The sequence below is a fragment of the Typopeltis vanoorti genome, chromosome 23 (genome assembly GCF_054136105.1).
Source record: "Typopeltis vanoorti isolate ZY-2024b chromosome 23, IOZ_Tvanoo_1.0, whole genome shotgun sequence".
NCBI classification, from domain to species: Eukaryota; Metazoa; Arthropoda; class Arachnida; order Uropygi; family Thelyphonidae; genus Typopeltis; species Typopeltis vanoorti.
In genome coordinates, this window is record NC_143571.1 from 71,853,982 (window position 1) to 71,866,113 (window position 12,132).

Sequence of the window (12,132 nt, forward strand, 5' to 3'; positions counted from 1 at the left end):
CACATGAAAACAATAAAAAGACATGGCGGGTATATAGTACACATGAAAACAATAAAATACGCCTCCCCTCCCCCCCGCCCCCCTACCTACATCAGCGAGCTTTGGTGTGTTTTTTTTTTTATTTTGGTGTTTTCGTGTAGTAGCGAGCACAACTCTTATGAGTCACGTGACGTCGAAATTCTTGCGGTGTGTTTGGAGTGGCTTCCCTTCGTCTCACAGGAACCGGGCTCGACCCGGGTCACAAAGATAACAGCGACGTCGAAAGTTTTGCGACGTGTTTTGGAGTGGCTGCCCTTCATCTTGGAAGAGGCGCCCTGGAACCGGTTCGCAAAGATAGCCGGGCGGAAGACTCCCTCCGCTCTGTGTGGGTGCCGGTGCGATCAGCCCGCCTTTTTTTTTTTTGGTTTCGATATAATGAGCCGACTCTGGAGGTAGTGCAAGGCCAGAGCAACTCGTGGCAGACGTGGAGCGAGCCCCGATCATTCCGCCGAGTTCCAAAAATCAGTTTAACATCTTGGGGTCCGATGGACCTCCGTATCAGATATTAAGCTGATAAGAACAGATACTACACTTTGATCTTAGCCAAAAGGCCGAGAAGCGATAACGACCTGCGGTCCGGAAGAAGGTGGTCTTCCCCTGCGATGACCGCACGCCGCGGGTGTGCGGTCTGCTTCTTTCAGAGAGACTTTCAAGGTCTTCTGGAGGCGACGCCTTCCGAGACGGTTCCTTCGTCCTTGCGTTCGCTGTAGGAAGCGGGCTCGACCCGGGTCCTGAAGTTGCACCCGTTGCGCGGAAGCACGGGGCTCGTAGAGGGACTCTGATCTTAAGAAGTGGCGATGCAAGGCCAGCCCTTCCAATCAGAAACCGTACCTTCATCAGCACGCCTATATCTACAGCAAATCCCATCTTGTTGGTAGACGCCAACTCAAACTTCGTGACGATCCCCCCCCCCCCGATTCGTTTTCGCGTTTTCAGTAGAGGAAATGGACTAGAACAACACGCGTCGCATTTGCAGGTCGTTATTAGACACGCCGGGGTAATGTAATACACAGACAAACAAAAAAAGACATGGCGGTTATATAGCACACATGAATACAAAAAAAGACATGGCGGGTATATAGTACACATGAAAACAATAAAAAGACATGGCGGGTATATAGTACACATGAAAACAATAAAATACGCCTCCCCTCCCCCCCGCCCCCCTACCTACATCAGCGAGCTTTGGTGTGTTTTTTTTTTTATTTTGGTGTTTTCGTGTAGTAGCGAGCACAACTCTTATGAGTCACGTGACGTCGAAATTCTTGCGGTGTGTTTGGAGTGGCTTCCCTTCGTCTCACAGGAACCGGGCTCGACCCGGGTCACAAAGATAACAGCGACGTCGAAAGTTTTGCGACGTGTTTTGGAGTGGCTGCCCTTCATCTTGGAAGAGGCGCCCTGGAACCGGTTCGCAAAGATAGCCGGGCGGAAGACTCCCTCCGCTCTGTGTGGGTGCCGGTGCGATCAGCCCGCCTTTTTTTTTTTTGGTTTCGATATAATGAGCCGACTCTGGAGGTAGTGCAAGGCCAGAGCAACTCGTGGCAGACGTGGAGCGAGCCCCGATCATTCCGCCGAGTTCCAAAAATCAGTTTAACATCTTGGGGTCCGATGGACCTCCGTATCAGATATTAAGCTGATAAGAACAGATACTACACTTTGATCTTAGCCAAAAGGCCGAGAAGCGATAACGACCTGCGGTCCGGAAGAAGGTGGTCTTCCCCTGCGATGACCGCACGCCGTGGGTGTGCGGTCTGCTTCTTTCAGAGAGACTTTCAAGGTCTTCTGGAGGCGACGCCTTCCGAGACGGTTCCTTCGTCCTTGCGTTCGCTGTAGGAAGCGGGCTCGACCCGGGTCCTGAAGTTGCACCCGTTGCGCGGAAGCACGGGGCTCGTAGAGGGACTCTGATCTTAAGAAGTGGCGATGCAAGGCCAGCCCTTCCAATCAGAAACCGTACCTTCATCAGCACGCCTATATCTACAGCAAATCCCATCTTGTTGGTAGACGCCAACTCAAACTTCGTGACGATCCCCCCCCCCCCCGATTCGTTTTCGCGTTTTCAGTAGAGGAAATGGACTAGAACAACACGCGTCGCATTTGCAGGTCGTTATTAGACACGCCGGGGTAATGTAATACACAGACAAACAAAAAAAGACATGGCGGTTATATAGCACACATGAATACAAAAAAAGACATGGCGGGTATATAGTACACATGAAAACAATAAAAAGACATGGCGGGTATATAGTACACATGAAAACAATAAAATACGCCTCCCCTCCCCCCCGCCCCCCTACCTACATCAGCGAGCTTTGGTGTGTTTTTTTTTTTATTTTGGTGTTTTCGTGTAGTAGCGAGCACAACTCTTATGAGTCACGTGACGTCGAAATTCTTGCGGTGTGTTTGGAGTGGCTTCCCTTCGTCTCACAGGAACCGGGCTCGACCCGGGTCACAAAGATAACAGCGACGTCGAAAGTTTTGCGACGTGTTTTGGAGTGGCTGCCCTTCATCTTGGAAGAGGCGCCCTGGAACCGGTTCGCAAAGATAGCCGGGCGGAAGACTCCCTCCGCTCTGTGTGGGTGCCGGTGCGATCAGCCCGCCTTTTTTTTTTTTGGTTTCGATATAATGAGCCGACTCTGGAGGTAGTGCAAGGCCAGAGCAACTCGTGGCAGACGTGGAGCGAGCCCCGATCATTCCGCCGAGTTCCAAAAATCAGTTTAACATCTTGGGGTCCGATGGACCTCCGTATCAGATATTAAGCTGATAAGAACAGATACTACACTTTGATCTTAGCCAAAAGGCCGAGAAGCGATAACGACCTGCGGTCCGGAAGAAGGTGGTCTTCCCCTGCGATGACCGCACGCCGCGGGTGTGCGGTCTGCTTCTTTCAGAGAGACTTTCAAGGTCTTCTGGAGGCGACGCCTTCCGAGACGGTTCCTTCGTCCTTGCGTTCGCTGTAGGAAGCGGGCTCGACCCGGGTCCTGAAGTTGCACCCGTTGCGCGGAAGCACGGGGCTCGTAGAGGGACTCTGATCTTAAGAAGTGGCGATGCAAGGCCAGCCCTTCCAATCAGAAACCGTACCTTCATCAGCACGCCTATATCTACAGCAAATCCCATCTTGTTGGTAGACGCCAACTCAAACTTCGTGACGATCCCCCCCCCCCGATTCGTTTTCGCGTTTTCAGTAGAGGAAATGGACTAGAACAACACGCGTCGCATTTGCAGGTCGTTATTAGACACGCCGGGGTAATGTAATACACAGACAAACAAAAAAAGACATGGCGGTTATATAGCACACATGAATACAAAAAAAGACATGGCGGGTATATAGTACACATGAAAACAATAAAAAGACATGGCGGGTATATAGTACACATGAAAACAATAAAATACGCCTCCCCTCCCCCCCGCCCCCCTACCTACATCAGCGAGCTTTGGTGTGTTTTTTTTTTTATTTTGGTGTTTTCGTGTAGTAGCGAGCACAACTCTTATGAGTCACGTGACGTCGAAATTCTTGCGGTGTGTTTGGAGTGGCTTCCCTTCGTCTCACAGGAACCGGGCTCGACCCGGGTCACAAAGATAACAGCGACGTCGAAAGTTTTGCGACGTGTTTTGGAGTGGCTGCCCTTCATCTTGGAAGAGGCGCCCTGGAACCGGTTCGCAAAGATAGCCGGGCGGAAGACTCCCTCCGCTCTGTGTGGGTGCCGGTGCGATCAGCCCGCCTTTTTTTTTTTTGGTTTCGATATAATGAGCCGACTCTGGAGGTAGTGCAAGGCCAGAGCAACTCGTGGCAGACGTGGAGCGAGCCCCGATCATTCCGCCGAGTTCCAAAAATCAGTTTAACATCTTGGGGTCCGATGGACCTCCGTATCAGATATTAAGCTGATAAGAACAGATACTACACTTTGATCTTAGCCAAAAGGCCGAGAAGCGATAACGACCTGCGGTCCGGAAGAAGGTGGTCTTCCCCTGCGATGACCGCACGCCGTGGGTGTGCGGTCTGCTTCTTTCAGAGAGACTTTCAAGGTCTTCTGGAGGCGACGCCTTCCGAGACGGTTCCTTCGTCCTTGCGTTCGCTGTAGGAAGCGGGCTCGACCCGGGTCCTGAAGTTGCACCCGTTGCGCGGAAGCACGGGGCTCGTAGAGGGACTCTGATCTTAAGAAGTGGCGATGCAAGGCCAGCCCTTCCAATCAGAAACCGTACCTTCATCAGCACGCCTATATCTACAGCAAATCCCATCTTGTTGGTAGACGCCAACTCAAACTTCGTGACGATCCCCCCCCCCCCCGATTCGTTTTCGCGTTTTCAGTAGAGGAAATGGACTAGAACAACACGCGTCGCATTTGCAGGTCGTTATTAGACACGCCGGGGTAATGTAATACACAGACAAACAAAAAAAGACATGGCGGTTATATAGCACACATGAATACAAAAAAAGACATGGCGGGTATATAGTACACATGAAAACAATAAAAAGACATGGCGGGTATATAGTACACATGAAAACAATAAAAAGACATGGCGGGTATATAGTACACATGAAAACAATAAAATACGCCTCCCCTCCCCCCCGCCCCCCTACCTACATCAGCGAGCTTTGGTGTGTTTTTTTTTTTATTTTGGTGTTTTCGTGTAGTAGCGAGCACAACTCTTATGAGTCACGTGACGTCGAAATTCTTGCGGTGTGTTTGGAGTGGCTTCCCTTCGTCTCACAGGAACCGGGCTCGACCCGGGTCACAAAGATAACAGCGACGTCGAAAGTTTTGCGACGTGTTTTGGAGTGGCTGCCCTTCATCTTGGAAGAGGCGCCCTGGAACCGGTTCGCAAAGATAGCCGGGCGGAAGACTCCCTCCGCTCTGTGTGGGTGCCGGTGCGATCAGCCCGCCTTTTTTTTTTTTGGTTTCGATATAATGAGCCGACTCTGGAGGTAGTGCAAGGCCAGAGCAACTCGTGGCAGACGTGGAGCGAGCCCCGATCATTCCGCCGAGTTCCAAAAATCAGTTTAACATCTTGGGGTCCGATGGACCTCCGTATCAGATATTAAGCTGATAAGAACAGATACTACACTTTGATCTTAGCCAAAAGGCCGAGAAGCGATAACGACCTGCGGTCCGGAAGAAGGTGGTCTTCCCCTGCGATGACCGCACGCCGCGGGTGTGCGGTCTGCTTCTTTCAGAGAGACTTTCAAGGTCTTCTGGAGGCGACGCCTTCCGAGACGGTTCCTTCGTCCTTGCGTTCGCTGTAGGAAGCGGGCTCGACCCGGGTCCTGAAGTTGCACCCGTTGCGCGGAAGCACGGGGCTCGTAGAGGGACTCTGATCTTAAGAAGTGGCGATGCAAGGCCAGCCCTTCCAATCAGAAACCGTACCTTCATCAGCACGCCTATATCTACAGCAAATCCCATCTTGTTGGTAGACGCCAACTCAAACTTCGTGACGATCCCCCCCCCCCCGATTCGTTTTCGCGTTTTCAGTAGAGGAAATGGACTAGAACAACACGCGTCGCATTTGCAGGTCGTTATTAGACACGCCGGGGTAATGTAATACACAGACAAACAAAAAAAGACATGGCGGTTATATAGCACACATGAATACAAAAAAAGACATGGCGGGTATATAGTACACATGAAAACAATAAAAAGACATGGCGGGTATATAGTACACATGAAAACAATAAAATACGCCTCCCCTCCCCCCCGCCCCCCTACCTACATCAGCGAGCTTTGGTGTGTTTTTTTTTTTATTTTGGTGTTTTCGTGTAGTAGCGAGCACAACTCTTATGAGTCACGTGACGTCGAAATTCTTGCGGTGTGTTTGGAGTGGCTTCCCTTCGTCTCACAGGAACCGGGCTCGACCCGGGTCACAAAGATAACAGCGACGTCGAAAGTTTTGCGACGTGTTTTGGAGTGGCTGCCCTTCATCTTGGAAGAGGCGCCCTGGAACCGGTTCGCAAAGATAGCCGGGCGGAAGACTCCCTCCGCTCTGTGTGGGTGCCGGTGCGATCAGCCCGCCTTTTTTTTTTTTGGTTTCGATATAATGAGCCGACTCTGGAGGTAGTGCAAGGCCAGAGCAACTCGTGGCAGACGTGGAGCGAGCCCCGATCATTCCGCCGAGTTCCAAAAATCAGTTTAACATCTTGGGGTCCGATGGACCTCCGTATCAGATATTAAGCTGATAAGAACAGATACTACACTTTGATCTTAGCCAAAAGGCCGAGAAGCGATAACGACCTGCGGTCCGGAAGAAGGTGGTCTTCCCCTGCGATGACCGCACGCCGCGGGTGTGCGGTCTGCTTCTTTCAGAGAGACTTTCAAGGTCTTCTGGAGGCGACGCCTTCCGAGACGGTTCCTTCGTCCTTGCGTTCGCTGTAGGAAGCGGGCTCGACCCGGGTCCTGAAGTTGCACCCGTTGCGCGGAAGCACGGGGCTCGTAGAGGGACTCTGATCTTAAGAAGTGGCGATGCAAGGCCAGCCCTTCCAATCAGAAACCGTACCTTCATCAGCACGCCTATATCTACAGCAAATCCCATCTTGTTGGTAGACGCCAACTCAAACTTCGTGACGATCCCCCCCCCCCCGATTCGTTTTCGCGTTTTCAGTAGAGGAAATGGACTAGAACAACACGCGTCGCATTTGCAGGTCGTTATTAGACACGCCGGGGTAATGTAATACACAGACAAACAAAAAAAGACATGGCGGTTATATAGCACACATGAATACAAAAAAAGACATGGCGGGTATATAGTACACATGAAAACAATAAAAAGACATGGCGGGTATATAGTACACATGAAAACAATAAAATACGCCTCCCCTCCCCCCCGCCCCCCTACCTACATCAGCGAGCTTTGGTGTGTTTTTTTTTTTATTTTGGTGTTTTCGTGTAGTAGCGAGCACAACTCTTATGAGTCACGTGACGTCGAAATTCTTGCGGTGTGTTTGGAGTGGCTTCCCTTCGTCTCACAGGAACCGGGCTCGACCCGGGTCACAAAGATAACAGCGACGTCGAAAGTTTTGCGACGTGTTTTGGAGTGGCTGCCCTTCATCTTGGAAGAGGCGCCCTGGAACCGGTTCGCAAAGATAGCCGGGCGGAAGACTCCCTCCGCTCTGTGTGGGTGCCGGTGCGATCAGCCCGCCTTTTTTTTTTTTGGTTTCGATATAATGAGCCGACTCTGGAGGTAGTGCAAGGCCAGAGCAACTCGTGGCAGACGTGGAGCGAGCCCCGATCATTCCGCCGAGTTCCAAAAATCAGTTTAACATCTTGGGGTCCGATGGACCTCCGTATCAGATATTAAGCTGATAAGAACAGATACTACACTTTGATCTTAGCCAAAAGGCCGAGAAGCGATAACGACCTGCGGTCCGGAAGAAGGTGGTCTTCCCCTGCGATGACCGCACGCCGCGGGTGTGCGGTCTGCTTCTTTCAGAGAGACTTTCAAGGTCTTCTGGAGGCGACGCCTTCCGAGACGGTTCCTTCGTCCTTGCGTTCGCTGTAGGAAGCGGGCTCGACCCGGGTCCTGAAGTTGCACCCGTTGCGCGGAAGCACGGGGCTCGTAGAGGGACTCTGATCTTAAGAAGTGGCGATGCAAGGCCAGCCCTTCCAATCAGAAACCGTACCTTCATCAGCACGCCTATATCTACAGCAAATCCCATCTTGTTGGTAGACGCCAACTCAAACTTCTCGACGATCCCCCCCCCCCGATTCGTTTTCGCGTTTTCAGTAGAGGAAATGGACTAGAACAACACGCGTCGCATTTGCAGGTCGTTATTAGACACGCCGGGGTAATGTAATACACAGACAAACAAAAAAAGACATGGCGGTTATATAGCACACATGAATACAAAAAAAGACATGGCGGGTATATAGTACACATGAAAACAATAAAAAGACATGGCGGGTATATAGTACACATGAAAACAATAAAATACGCCTCCCCTCCCCCCCGCCCCCCTACCTACATCAGCGAGCTTTGGTGTGTTTTTTTTTTTATTTTGGTGTTTTCGTGTAGTAGCGAGCACAACTCTTATGAGTCACGTGACGTCGAAATTCTTGCGGTGTGTTTGGAGTGGCTTCCCTTCGTCTCACAGGAACCGGGCTCGACCCGGGTCACAAAGATAACAGCGACGTCGAAAGTTTTGCGACGTGTTTTGGAGTGGCTGCCCTTCATCTTGGAAGAGGCGCCCTGGAACCGGTTCGCAAAGATAGCCGGGCGGAAGACTCCCTCCGCTCTGTGTGGGTGCCGGTGCGATCAGCCCGCCTTTTTTTTTTTTGGTTTCGATATAATGAGCCGACTCTGGAGGTAGTGCAAGGCCAGAGCAACTCGTGGCAGACGTGGAGCGAGCCCCGATCATTCCGCCGAGTTCCAAAAATCAGTTTAACATCTTGGGGTCCGATGGACCTCCGTATCAGATATTAAGCTGATAAGAACAGATACTACACTTTGATCTTAGCCAAAAGGCCGAGAAGCGATAACGACCTGCGGTCCGGAAGAAGGTGGTCTTCCCCTGCGATGACCGCACGCCGCGGGTGTGCGGTCTGCTTCTTTCAGAGAGACTTTCAAGGTCTTCTGGAGGCGACGCCTTCCGAGACGGTTCCTTCGTCCTTGCGTTCGCTGTAGGAAGCGGGCTCGACCCGGGTCCTGAAGTTGCACCCGTTGCGCGGAAGCACGGGGCTCGTAGAGGGACTCTGATCTTAAGAAGTGGCGATGCAAGGCCAGCCCTTCCAATCAGAAACCGTACCTTCATCAGCACGCCTATATCTACAGCAAATCCCATCTTGTTGGTAGACGCCAACTCAAACTTCGTGACGATCCCCCCCCCCCCGATTCGTTTTCGCGTTTTCAGTAGAGGAAATGGACTAGAACAACACGCGTCGCATTTGCAGGTCGTTATTAGACGCGCCGGGGCAATGTAATACACAGACAAACAAAAAAAGACATGGCGGTTGTATACTACACATGAATACAAAAAAAGACATGGCGGGTATATAGTACACATGAAAACAATAAAAAGACATGGCGGGTATATAGTACACATGAAAACAATAAAAAACGCCTCCCCTCCCCCCGCCCCCCTACCTACATCAGCGAGCTTTGGTGTTTTTTTTTTATTTTGGTCTTTTCGTGTAGCAGCGGGCACAACTCTTATGAGTCACGTGACGTCGAAATTCTTGCGGTGTGTTTGGAGTGGCTTCCCTTCGTCTCACAGGAACCGGGCTCGACCCGGGTCACAAAGATAACAGCGACGTCGAAAGTTTTGCGACGTGTTTCGGAGTGGCTGCCCTTCATCTTGGGAGAAGCGCCCTGGAACCGGGTCTCAAAGACAGCCGGGCGGAAGACTCGCTCCGCTCTGTATGGGTGCCGGTGCGATCATCCCGCCTTCTTTTTGGTTTCGATATAATGAGCCGACTCTGGGGGTAGTGCAAGGCCAGAGCAACTCGTGGCAGACGTGGAGCGAGCCCCGAGCATTCCGCCGAGTTCCAAAAATCAGTTTAACATCTTGGGGTCCGATGGACCTCCGTATCAGATATTAAGCTGATAAGAACAGATACTACACTTTGATCTTAGCCAAAAGGCCGAGAAGCGATAACGACCCGCGGTCCGGAAGAAGGAGGTCTTCCCCTGCGATGACCGCACGCCGGGGGTGTGCGGTCTGCTTCTTTCAGAGAGACTTTCAAGGTCTTTTGGAGGCGACGCCTACCGAGACGGCTCCTTCGTCCTTGCGATCGCTGTAGGAAGCCGGCTCGACCCGGGTCCTAAAGTTGCACCCGTTGCGTGGAAGCCTGGGGCTCATAAAGTGACTCTGATCTGAAGAAGTGGCGATGCAAGGCCAGCCCTTCCAATCAGAACCCGTACCTTCATCAGCACGCCTATATCTACAGCAAATCCCATCTTGTTGGTAGACGCCAACTCAAACTTCTCGACGATCCCCCCCCCCCCCGCGATTCGTTTTCGCGTTTTCGGTAGAGGAAATGGGCTAGAGCAACACGCGTCGCGGTGTTGCATTTGCAGGTCGTTATTAGACGCGCCGGGGCAATGTAATACACAGACAAACAAAAAAAGACATGGCGGTTGTATACTACACATGAATACAAAAAAAGACATGGCGGGTATATAGTACACATGAAAACAATAAAAAGACATGGCGGGTATATAGTACACATGTGTTGCATTTGCAGGTCGTTATTAGACGCGCCGGGGCAATGTAATACACAGACAAACAAAAAAAGACATGGCGGTTGTATACTACACATGAATACAAAAAAAGACATGGCGGGTATATAGTACACATGAAAACAATAAAAAGACATGGCGGGTATATAGTACACATGTGTTGCATTTGCAGGTCGTTATTAGACGCGCCGGGGCAATGTAATACACAGACAAACAAAAAAAGACATGGCGGTTGTATACTACACATGAATACAAAAAAAGACATGGCGGGTATATAGTACACATGAAAACAATAAAAAGACATGGCGGGTATATAGTACACATGAAAACAATAAAAAACGCCTCCCCTCCCCCCGCCCCCCTACCTACATCAGCGAGCTTTGGTGTTTTTTTTTTATTTTGGTCTTTTCGTGTAGCAGCGGGCACAACTCTTATGAGTCACGTGACGTCGAAATTCTTGCGGTGTGTTTGGAGTGGCTTCCCTTCGTCTCACAGGAACCGGGCTCGACCCGGGTCACAAAGATAACAGCGACGTCGAAAGTTTTGCGACGTGTTTCGGAGTGGCTGCCCTTCATCTTGGGAGAAGCGCCCTGGAACCGGGTCTCAAAGACAGCCGGGCGGAAGACTCGCTCCGCTCTGTATGGGTGCCGGTGCGATCATCCCGCCTTCTTTTTGGTTTCGATATAATGAGCCGACTCTGGGGGTAGTGCAAGGCCAGAGCAACTCGTGGCAGACGTGGAGCGAGCCCCGAGCATTCCGCCGAGTTCCAAAAATCAGTTTAACATCTTGGGGTCCGATGGACCTCCGTATCAGATATTAAGCTGATAAGAACAGATCAGTCGAGTACCGATCACTTTTATTGTGAACACGGTGTTACCCGTCATCATTTCTGTTTGCGGGCTAAAAAGCCCGACTTTGGGGGGTAATCTTAAAGACAATAAATGTCTACTTATTTCTAAGATTTTCCTTACTCTGATTTCCAGAAGGAGTGGAAACCTCCTTCTGTGGTAACAGTGTAACCAACTATGTTTCCTATCGATGGGAGCTAGGTTGCCTCAGTTTTGAACTTCCTTGGCATCTTTTTTTTTTTTTTTTTTTTTTTTTTTTTTTTTTTTTTTTTTTTTTTTTGTTGTTAAGTTAATTTCGGTTAGGTTAGGTTAGGTTAGGTTAGGTTAGTTTCGGTTAACTGCGTTTCCGCTAGTAGTGTGGCTCATTGGTCTGTTTTTGTGCAGGGTGTTTCTTCCTGTTATTTTCCTTGTGCCTGTTGGGCCTCTAATATTTTCATTTTTCGCCGGTTTTCGGTGGCTGCCGCGATTATCTCTCTTTTCCTGTTTGTAGTTAATTCCTGCAGGGTGTATTGGATTGTCTCTCTTACTTCTTTGTTTAGGAAGGTCATGGATTCTGCTTCGGCAGCTGTAAACATAGACATGTTTTTGCTGTAGAAGGCGCCCCATTCGAACCCTAATCTATGTGGGCTTTCGTTATAGAAGCGGGCTGGTAGCTTTGCGAGTTGTTGTTTGTAACTTTCCTGTAGCTTTGGGTTTGATTGGTGGACGCTGAGTAGGTATTCTGCTGCGTTGAGGGGTTGCATCATATTGTCTTCGAACTCTGAGTCCTCCGACTCCTCGGATTCTGCGTCTGATTCCTCTGTTGTTGATTGTTCTTGTTGTTTCGGTTTCTTTGCCTCGGCTTCGGTGTGGCTTCCTGCTCGTTTTGTAGTAACTGTGGCTTTTGTTGTGGGTGGGATGCTGTTGTTACTGGTCACGTCCATTCGCGCATCTTGTGCGGCGTCCTCTTCGTCGGAGCCCCAGTTTATTGAGGAGTAGGTGCTGGAGGTTTTCTGGCTGGGTTCTATAGAGTGTTGCTTCTTTTCTGCGTCGTCTGTGTTTGTCGAGTTGCCGCCGGTGGGTGGGTGTTCTCCTTGTGTTG

The 12,132-nt window shown here is 50.5% G+C and overlaps 9 non-coding genes and 1 pseudogene across 9 annotated transcripts; all 10 read right to left on the bottom strand.

Annotated features, from left to right (window-relative positions):
* Positions 1 to 409: 409 nt before the first annotated feature.
* LOC150093958 (U2 spliceosomal RNA) lies at positions 410 to 602 on the bottom strand. Its single transcript, XR_016550381.1, has one exon. It is a non-coding gene; the product is annotated as a U2 spliceosomal RNA (small nuclear RNA).
* A 930-nt stretch (positions 603 to 1,532) lies between these two features.
* LOC150093959 (U2 spliceosomal RNA) lies at positions 1,533 to 1,725 on the bottom strand. Its single transcript, XR_016550382.1, has one exon. It is a non-coding gene; the product is annotated as a U2 spliceosomal RNA (small nuclear RNA).
* Positions 1,726 to 2,656: 931 nt separating this feature from the next.
* On the bottom strand, positions 2,657 to 2,849 carry LOC150093960 (U2 spliceosomal RNA). The gene has a single exon (XR_016550383.1). It is a non-coding gene; the product is annotated as a U2 spliceosomal RNA (small nuclear RNA).
* A 929-nt stretch (positions 2,850 to 3,778) lies between these two features.
* On the bottom strand, positions 3,779 to 3,971 carry LOC150093961 (U2 spliceosomal RNA). Its single transcript, XR_016550384.1, has one exon. It is a non-coding gene; the product is annotated as a U2 spliceosomal RNA (small nuclear RNA).
* Positions 3,972 to 4,941: 970 nt separating this feature from the next.
* Positions 4,942 to 5,134, bottom strand: LOC150093962 (U2 spliceosomal RNA). The gene has a single exon (XR_016550385.1). It is a non-coding gene; the product is annotated as a U2 spliceosomal RNA (small nuclear RNA).
* A 930-nt stretch (positions 5,135 to 6,064) lies between these two features.
* On the bottom strand, positions 6,065 to 6,257 carry LOC150093963 (U2 spliceosomal RNA). The gene has a single exon (XR_016550386.1). It is a non-coding gene; the product is annotated as a U2 spliceosomal RNA (small nuclear RNA).
* A 930-nt stretch (positions 6,258 to 7,187) lies between these two features.
* LOC150093964 (U2 spliceosomal RNA) lies at positions 7,188 to 7,380 on the bottom strand. Its single transcript, XR_016550387.1, has one exon. It is a non-coding gene; the product is annotated as a U2 spliceosomal RNA (small nuclear RNA).
* A 929-nt stretch (positions 7,381 to 8,309) lies between these two features.
* Positions 8,310 to 8,502, bottom strand: LOC150093965 (U2 spliceosomal RNA). Its single transcript, XR_016550388.1, has one exon. It is a non-coding gene; the product is annotated as a U2 spliceosomal RNA (small nuclear RNA).
* A 922-nt stretch (positions 8,503 to 9,424) lies between these two features.
* On the bottom strand, positions 9,425 to 9,617 carry LOC150093966 (U2 spliceosomal RNA). The gene has a single exon (XR_016550389.1). It is a non-coding gene; the product is annotated as a U2 spliceosomal RNA (small nuclear RNA).
* A 1,267-nt stretch (positions 9,618 to 10,884) lies between these two features.
* LOC150093967 (U2 spliceosomal RNA) lies at positions 10,885 to 11,054 on the bottom strand (annotated as a pseudogene).
* Between the last annotated feature and the right edge of the window lie 1,078 nt (positions 11,055 to 12,132).